A 10,706-nucleotide genomic window follows, 5' to 3' on the forward strand; every position below is an offset into this window, starting at 1 on the left:
GAAGGATCTAGGAGTGTCTAGGAGACTCGCAACTTGCGTTTAAACAGCACGTCTCTTATACAGTTAGCAAAGCATATCGAATGCTGGGATGCATCTTCAGGATAGCGAAAAATTTTACTGACATGTATTGTCTCAAAGCGCTGTACTGCTCTTTGTCGTACTCAATCCTGAAGTACTGCTGCGAAGTTTGGAGCCCAAACTATAACAACGGTATTGAGAGAATTGAGTCCGTGCAACGGCGCTTTTTACGTTTTGCGCTTCGTAGTTTACCGTAGAGAGATCCCGTCCGTCTGCCAAGTTACGAAAGCCGGTGCCAGCTGATTAGTTTGGAACCCCTGATTGTTCAATGGAATACAGCAAGGGCTTTGTTTGATGCTGATACTTTGTGAGGTCATCTGGATTGCTCAGCCACCTTGGAAAAAATTAACATAAATGTTGCACCTCGAACAACGCGTAACAACCTCATGCTCCGATTGCCATTTCAACGCACTAATTATGCACGGGGCCATTACGGGCCTACAAAGGATCGTCAACCGAGTCTCATCAGCATTCGACTTTAATTTGCCTCGCCCAACGCCAATGATTTTACCTAGCCTTCAACGGACCCGTAATGTCGGCTGATTCCTTCATTGTTGATTTTTTCACTGTATTGTTATTATTTTTATCAAAGTTTGTAACGATTTGACTGTTAGCAATAAGTTTAGCATTAAGACATCATTGTGGCTTTGAATTGCCTGTTGGTGTATATATGATAAATACAAATACAAATACAAATACAAACAATGATTGCATGGAGGATAACTTGATCTTTTCAGTCTTGTGTATTTTTTACACCCTTCTGCTCCTCTGGTCCTTCTGGTGCTATTCTTCTCATAGTGGGCTGTATGTAGTGATGAAGGTGCTCATGATCTTGTGCAGACTTCTTAGACAGGTAATTGGTATGTCCTTGGGGATGAGAATTGTGGTACCACGGGTGATGAAATCCGGCGATAAATGGGGTTCGCGTAACGCCCAATTTCTAAGATACTGTGTACCCTCGCATACATCATTGGTTTCGACGGAGACAGCTAACATCTCGTCGATTTCTTCGCCTGGTCATTTCTCCACGCGCCTAAACCACTGTTGTCCTTCGCGATATTGTACGGGGACCTCCCAAATACTGATTCAAAGCTATAACATCGCTGATATCCGGTAGACCTTCGCTGAAATTGGGCTTCTTGTGGCTGATTTGGTCATAGAAGTGTAACGCCTTAGCCATTTCGATAAAACACTCCATTACTGAATTAGTGTGTTGTGTTTTTTCGTCAGCTGGCGAGCTCCTAGCATGCGAAGCTCAGTATGTGAAATGATAGCGGCAGAGTTGTTCCAGATCCGACTCTCCAATCTCCGCTACCGTAAACATCTTACGGTTGCCACTGTAGTAAGTTCTGCACAAATTCCAGGTGAATTGGGAGCACGTTACCATTCATGACCTGAAGTTAACAGGTTAACTTAAAAGAATACTTCAGCTTCGGGATCCTGGGGCGTGACATTGGATCCGTGTCGCGACATTGCGCAATTGCTTCATCCACATTAAACACCAAATCGTCTTGAGTACTGTGGTTCTAAATATTAAAAATATTTTTTCTTCCAGTCCCTTGCTTTAAATATACGTTAAGTTTAATAAAAAAAATTGCCCCCTCACGCAAAACAGGATTGCTACGGCTCTGTAAAAATTGCCAAAGAATACATCGATGAAATCCGCGCAAAGAATGAGAAATTCAACAATTTGAAGAGGCCGGAAGATAAAAAAATCAAGACTGTAATACTGACAGAGCTGTATAAGGTGCGCCAAGGAATGGAAAACGTGTACAATCTTTTTGCAACTATCGAAACTTTTCCGTCCGGAACGGCAGTATGGGAATCATCATTTTCGGCATTGACACGGATCATGCGACCTCAACGTGTTAACGTGTCCACTGATAGATTAAACAATTTATCGTTTCTGGCATTCGAACACAAACGACTAGATTTTTTAAACGTGTACGAATTTCTTTTAAGATTCAACGCACAAAAGCATCGTAAGGTGCAATTATATTAACCCTCCGCCGCGCAAATGGCTCACCGAACGAGCAGCCGCTGGTGTCCTAAAACGATTTCGCTAGATTTTGAGAGCGGCGTGCACTCAGTGCACTAGCACGAGAGACGGAAGGTTAAAAAATGATGGAATATAATTGTTCAACATAAAAATAAAGTGAACGCAGTAGTATAAACTATACAAATAAATCTCTATTGCTTTTTATTTGATTTTTTTTCTTTCTAATATCGATTTCATATATGAGAAAAATGCTAGGTGCGGCGGAAAAATGCTTGGGGGGGCAAAGCCCCCTCTTGCCCCTTAGGTTGCTACGGCTCTGAAATCACCTACAATTATCAGTAACGGAATTCTTCAAAACAATCAAATCATAAAAGACAGCTCTTCACCAGGCCACGATCATATTTCTTACTTTATTTTGAAGCACTAAAATCCAGAATTAATCAGAGTAATAACAAACATGTGTAACGATGTCTTAAATACTCTTATAATTCCAGACAGTTGGTTAAAGATAAAAGTAATCACAATTTTCAAACCTGGAAAAGATGAAAATAGATCCAATTCATATAGACCGATATGCTTAATTCCAATTTTTTTTAAAAACAATGAACATTAAAAAAAAAACGCGAAATAGTTAAATTCACCAATGCCAACCAGATTTTGTCTCAATAATCTTTTGGTTTTAAAAGCAAAACATCATCAATTATTTGCGTTAATTATCTTGTCCTCAGAATACAAGAGGCAAAAAATGATAAAAAATGTATCATGGTCACCTTCTTAGATTTGTCTAAAGCATTTGACAACGTTGACATTTCTAAGCTACTGAAGATCTTATCAGAAAAAGAATTTCCCACACACATAGTTAACTGGTTATATTTTTATCTCCATAAAAGAACAATACAATTAACACTAAATGATGGTTCTACAATAGAAAGAGTTACAAATAAAGGATTACCTCAAAGCTGCCCGATATCACCAATACTATTCAACATTTTTACAACCAAATTACACGAAATTACAGAAGATTCAATTCATTCAATTTGCTGATGATTTAGCAGTAGTTACAATAGGCACAGATGCAATAGAAGCTAGCCATAACATGAACACCACACTCAATACAATATGCACAGAACTAGACAATTTAGGCATGCAAGTAAATCCCGATAAGTCGGCAACAATAGTATTTATGAATAACGTCCCCGAAAATATCAATATAAAAATCACCAATACTCCAGTAGAAATTAAATTTATACACAAGCATTTAGGAATCTGGATAGACCACAAGTTGAACTTTAAAGCGCATATCACACATACTGTAAATAAAGCCAGAAAGAAAATCAATATATTAAAGATGTTGAGTAGAAAGAAAGGCGGCTGCCACCCCGAGGTCTTACAAAAGATAAATAACTCCATAGTTCGTTCTCAGTTAGATTACGGTTTGACGGTTTACTCCAAAGCTTGCAAAACAGACCTAACTAGAATTGAAAAAGTACAGAACCTTGCAATTAGAACCTCTTGCCGTTATCTACAATCGACTCCTAATCACGTCCTCTATGCAGAAGTTGGTGAGTTCCCACTACATTATAGAGCACAATATTTAGCTTACAAAGAATTGCTAAAAACGCTTTAATTCGAGACCAGCCCAATAACAAACCACTTACGGAATTTGATAAACTCAGACGAAATACTCAAATACCATAGTTACCTTCAAAAAAGCGCATCGATAAATAATTATCATATCCTGCAATGTAAAACATTGTCATTGTCATTTCTCAGCCCACACCCTGGCAGACGTTCATCCGCCCATCTAGACTCTGTCAAGATGAGGACCTACAAAGCCTAACTGTTCGTATGTGCTAGTCCGTATAGCACACCAGTTTCTTCCACAAGCAGGCGCCGGCTGTTAACCAGTCCCACAAGTTTCAGATACAATACATAGAGGATAGTTGGAGACAGAAAATGAAAATATAGTAAAGAGATTTTGGTTTGCTGAAACGAGACAAGAAAAGCAAAATAATTGTGATTAGTTTTTTTTTCTCGGGCAGATGGGACTGCAGCTTAACGTAACGTTCTCTATTTTGTCTGGTCCAATGTATCCTGCTCCTAACAACGCGTGCTAAGTCGTCAGTGATGCAATTAAAACTTCGTATTGATTCCGCTTCTATTTTCTTCCTGATCTCCTCATGGGTCCCCTAGGTCAGAAGCGGATCAATCGACTGTTAAGTAAATTAGAGATCGCAGTCAGCCGTGATGTCCGCGAATTTCATACATACATACAAACTATTTGGCGCAAGTTCAGAGCGTGTAACGCCGTTTTGCATTGAATCCGCTTCTGTCTCTTCCTAATCTCCTTTATGTCTGCTAGGTCCGAAGCAGATCAATCGACTATTAACTGAAACGGTAAACATACTAGCAGTATTAGTCCTTACTCGCGAATACTTTTCCTTCAACTGTGCTGTTTCTTCTCTATCTTATAACATAACTCGATTATCCCTGTTCTAGTCAATATACATATTCATTACATTATGGACCAGGCAAACCCTTTATTTTTCTATTATTATTATCCTGAGTAGCTATACCAGTGAAGGTATTTTAGGATTTCGCAAAAAGAATCTCTGCCAATAAAGGCATAAGAAATATTTATCCACTATTAACCATAAACCGAATGTCCGCCTGGTTCGACTCGAATAGACCACACCGACCCGAAAGGGTTGCTTATCATTTCTGAGAGCCGGTGTGCTTGGTCGAGTTTAGTAATCATAAGAACAAGTCCTGAATAATTAACTATCTCTTAGGTGCCAGTCCTGCACTCCTTTCCTGAACTAGCCTCATACTCACGATCAAAAGAGTCGACAACTAGTAGGATCCACATGTCCCCCACCCAAGCGAATTGATCAACTTGCAAGTAGGAGCACATATCTACCAACCAGCCAAGAAGACTTCCGAATCAATGAGAATGGACCATGCCAGTCGAAGGCCACAGGCCCAGCGCCATCTCGTACAGTGTCATTGTCATTTCTCAAGATGAGAACCTACAAAGCCTAACTGTTCGTATGTGCTAGTCCGTATAGATTTTGGTTTGCTGAAACGAAACAAGAAAAGCAAAACAATTGTGATTAGTATCGTAGCTATAATAAATAAATAAACGATTTCTCCTCTATTGTCGGTTTCCCTGTTCGCAATCCTCCCTCCTGTTCCTGATCTGTTTGGGCCACTGGTTTTCCGTTTCCTTTGCCGTCCCGCTCTCCCGCACACATCGTAGCAGGAGAAACAAATGAAAAGACAAAACAAAACGAAATGAAAATAAATGGAAGTCTGCTATCTGTGCCTAAATTGATGTTGCTTCTCAGTTTTGCACGACCCAGGGGGGACTTGGCCTTGATCCCAATGCTCTATCACCGATGTTACGTGATATTCGTTATGGAATATTCTTTGTTTGTTTGGGGGCCATTCATAAACAATGTTGTACGTTTTGCCTTTCTCATATAAAGAAAGGCTATGCAATCACTGTAAAAATCGACTTTTTAACCGAGGCCCGGAGGGCCGAGTGTCATACACCATTCGATTCAGTTCGTCGTGATCGGCAAATGTCTGTGTGTGTGTATGTATGTGTGTGTGTATGTGTGTGTGTATGTGTGTGTGTCATTTAAACTCACACAATTTTCTCAGAGATGGCTGAACCGATTTTCGTAAACTTAGTTTCATCTGAAAGGTATAACGCTCCCATAAGCTGCTATTGAATTTTTAGTTGATCCGACTTCCGGTTCCGGAGTTACGGGTTGAAGAGTACGGTCACACAGCAAATTCCCATATAAACTGGTACCACCATGATGTTCAAATGATGTAAAACATATTAAAATAGATGTAACATTACTCTATTTTGCGGGTCTGGATCACTAATGATCAATCAAAGCAGCTTTGACCACATTGGCCACCTATGACGGTTCATGACGTCCCCGGGGAACCAGCCAAGTTCCTAAGCTAATATCACACCCATTCCCCAACGAATTCTCTACCGATTTTTACAAACTTGATTTCAAATGAAAGATACAGTAATACCATTGACTGCTGCTGAATTTCATTCGGTTCTGACTCTTGCTTCCGGAGTTACAGGGGTGTTAGTAAGGATACACTGGAATTTCCCATATAAATCGGTACAATCGTAATACCTCAGAGGCTAAAAACTATTGAAATGGTCACCAAATTACTTCTAATCGCAGATCTAGATCACTGATTGCCAATCAAATATTCTTTGAATATATTGTCCACTATCGACGATTCCGGAAGTCCGGAATTCCGGGCATATTCCACAATTAAAATCACATCGGTTTTTCGGTGATGACTGAACCGATTTTCTCAAACCAAGTCTCAAATGGAAGGCAAAATATGCAGTTGAGTATTGCGTCGCCGCCCCTCCCTCTCCTTGTCTTGCCCTTACACCTCCCTCCTTCATCACTTCCCTCCCCTTGGGCCACCCTCACGCCCGCATTTCCTTCATCCACCCCGTATACCGAAATAAGATGAAGGATTTCTGACGCATCCTCCACTCCCACTCTACTAACCCCCCATTCCCTCCACTTTCAAACCCATTCCACCAACATTTCAAAATATAATCACTTGAAGATAACATCGAACTCATGCTGATTAAGCTAATTAAATGTTATTCTTTTGCTTTTCTCATATAGAAAGGTTATGCAATTGCTCCAAAAACCGACTTTCTAACCGAGGCCCGGAGGGCCAAGTCTCATATAACATTCGACTCAGTTCGCCGAGATCGCAAAATATCTGTGTGTATGTATGTGTGTGTATGTATGTATGTATGTATGTATGTATGTGTGTATGTGCGGATTTGTTAACAAAATGTCCACATCGGTTTCTCGGAGATGGCTGAACCGATTTTTACAAACTAAGATTCAAATGAAAGGTATAATATTCCCATAGGTTGCTATTGAATTTTATTTTCAACTGACGTCTTGTTCCGGATTACGAGTTGAAGAGTATGGTTACAAAACATAATTTGTTGATTTGTCCTCATCGGTTTCTCGGAATTTTCTGGTTCCTGAATTACATGGTGATACGTACGATCACGCAGCAAATCCCGATTCTATCGAATTCTGCGATGAATGCAAAAATGTGAAATTTTTTCCAAAATGTAAACACAACTGTTGAATTTGTAGATCTAGGTCACCAACAGTCATTCAAAGTCTCTTTGGCCACACTGGCCACCATCGACGGATCCGGAAGCATCCAAATTCAGAATAACGGTTATATTGGTTTCTCGAAAATGGCTAAACCGATTTGATCAACTTAGTCTCAAATGAAAGGTGTTGCGTCCCCGGAAACTGATATTAAATTCCATCTCCATCCGACTTCCGGCTCCGGAGTTACGGGTTGTGGAGTGCGATCATATAGAAAACTCCGATTCAAACCGATACCGCGATGAATGCAAAAAGGTGCTCTTATATATACTTACCAAGTGTAATAAGAATTAAAGACATTTCCATAATGTTAAATTGTACGAACCAGCGATTAAATTATAGTTTGGAGAAATGAGAAAGGCACAATTGCACCTATAGGTGGATTAAAACAGGTTTTTTATCCCTGATCCGCTGATATGTCTAAAATTCATTTTTAGTTTTTTTTTATCTCGTTACATGACGCTCTTCCCTATTGTCAATATCCAACATCATTTATGAATGCTCCCCTGGTGATATATTTAGAGCAGACAATCCAATGAGAAATAGGATTGACAGGATTTTAGTGCGCTCTTGACACCTTGTGTCACATCTTCATGTTTGTTATACATACTAAGTATACCAAAGCATGCGATGTGATGACCGGAAGATTAGAGAAGCAACTCCTCCCCTTCCCCCCCCCCCCCCCCATCATATCCTGCAATGTAAAACATTAAAAATTAATTCTACTATCATTCACGACCCTAAAATAGTTGAAATAATACCAACAATACCTAATCTACATAGAAAAAACACCCCACTAGTATTACAGACAACTACAGTACAAAGATTAATAAGAGAAGACTATTTTACCTATTTCAAACTATTTACAGATGGCTCGAAAAGTGAATATGGAGTAGGATATGGTATATATGACCAAGAAAATAGAATATCCTTTAGCTACAAATTAAATCCTAATTTTTCTATCATGAATGCTGAACTGGTAGGCATTATTGAGGCTATAGAATATGCAATTAGTATCAACCAAACCAAAGTGGTCATATTTACAGATTCACACAGTGACTGTATGGCGCTTATAGATAACAATATTGAAAATTACCTAGTACAGCAGCTATATACAATAGCCAATTGCAATAATTTACAAAAAATAACCATTAAATGGATACCCGGCCACATCAACATCTTAGGAAACGATAGAGCGAACGAAGCCGCTAAATTAGGGATTAAAAAATCTAGTATAGAATATTATCCTTTAACTATCGGTGATTCTCTAAGTTTCAAAAAAGAATTGACTACAGAATGGAACGAAGAATATACGAGACTATCACAGAATAAAGGAAAAGAACACTACCAAATAATGAATACAGTGACAATGAAACCCTGGCTCTACAAAATACAAATGACTACGACACAAACTATTACAATGGGAAGAATGAGAAACTTCCACACAGCCTCTAAAGACAGACTATATAAATAGAAACTGATACCAACCGAAAATTGCGACGATTGTAACGTTCAAGAAAACTTGACCCATATCCTCCATGACTGTCCGAGGTATAACTCGACCAGACAAAAGTATCCCATGCTAGACAACCGGATCAGCCTCATTAGCGTCCTGAAAAACAAAAATGTCGATGAATATATGCAAATAGCCGAATTTGTGAGAGAGATAGGTGGCAACGTTTGAGTGATTCCCGCGAAACAAACTTACCATCGATTCACAAACTTTCGCAACAAACTTGGGTTTTCACTTGTTTGGAAACGCATCTGACAGAGGTTAATCAAATTCATTATTTTCCTCGAATTCGTACGTCAATTGACAACTATCATTTGATACACCTGGCAAATATGGACCAACAGGTCTGTGCCACAAAAGGAGAAAAAAAGCTGGTTCAATATTGAGGTTAGGAGTGGATCAAATTAGCTACGCGATTGTCTCCTCTTATGAAAAACTCAAGGTAAACCAGGAACTATCAAGTTTTGTGACCGAATCGAACAAATGTTCAAGCCGGACTGATCGTTAAGTTGTTCATTATTGTGGTTATCACTGGAAATTAGCAAAAATAGCGAAAAAACAAGATAGCGACAAGATCGCGACAATATTGCGAAACCACGTTTTTTAAAATTTTAACATTTTCAAGGCTACAAAAATGTAATTTGAATTAATTTTTATAAGAAGTGTTCGAGTGACTATTGCTCTTGAACCAAGGAAAAACTTAGGAGGATGCAAAGGAATCGAGTTAGGAATCAAAAAGGCACACTAAACAACAAATTAAATGGGTACCAAAAAATAGTAACAAATAAGGTGAATAAACTCACCTACTTTTACTCATTTTTGACAAGGTACGGTTTTTTCACAAATGAATAGGTTTGACGCGTTTCTAACAAAAACCGTACTTTGTCAAAAATGGGTAAAAGTAGGTGAGAGTATTCGGAATGATGTAGTACCGATGTCGGATGGAAATGACCTACACTCAAAAAATAAACCACTGTGATTTTACGTGAATTTTCACTTAAATGATTATTCTCTGTTTCTCAACACTCATTACGTGATTCCTGTAAACGGCATCTGACGATCCTGTAGAATTTATCTGATTCACACATCAACTTTATGTGTTTCGAAGTTAATCGCTGAAACGAAGTTTATGTGAATTTCCTGCGCGAAAAAAAGACAAAATGGCTGAAAATTTTGTCGCTGAATAATTTATTCTAAATTTGTTGAAATTTTTAATGAATTGCTATTGATAAATTTGCGTAATGTGTATTGGTTTTCGCAATTTCAGAAGAAATACGCGAGCACGACGAATTGGTATATCAATACAAATTAAACTCATCATTTTTATACGACAATACGCATTGCATAAACACATATAAAAGAAAACATATACATAAACAAATTTAACTAAACAGTAACTTATATAAGTCTTATCTCCGTTATTCCTCTCGAAGAGTTTAGTCAATATTGGTATTAGTCCTTTTCGAAAATCAACGCTCGTTCTCGATGTTGCGAGTTGGTGGTCATGGTGAAGCAGAGAGGACAGCATCAGAGGAAGCTTGTTTGTCTCCTGTCAGTATCGATGGATGGTTAAATAAACCTCGACCAGCATACACCAACCTTGTTATCCGGAGGAAGCAGAAAGGTCTTTACTAGAACGAAGGTCGAACGTCTGTCAACCATAAAAACCACCAAAGAATCCTTTAACCGATGCGAATTCGTCATGCAGGGTGAGTTTGTTATAGTTCTTACTGCATCTGCACTGTTACCAATGCTTTTTTTCTAGACTATATGTACCGTCTCCACGATTCGCGAACTGGAAATTTTTCATAGTTACTGGAAAGAACCAATTCATAGCTATCCCAACAAGTATCGTACTGTAATGAATGCAGGAAATTCGCAGCAGTGTCGATTGAACAAGAAGGTGGAAGGCCATAAGCGC

This window comes from Topomyia yanbarensis, unplaced genomic scaffold (assembly GCF_030247195.1).
Source record: "Topomyia yanbarensis strain Yona2022 unplaced genomic scaffold, ASM3024719v1 HiC_scaffold_56, whole genome shotgun sequence".
NCBI lineage: Eukaryota > Metazoa > Arthropoda > Insecta > Diptera > Culicidae > Topomyia > Topomyia yanbarensis.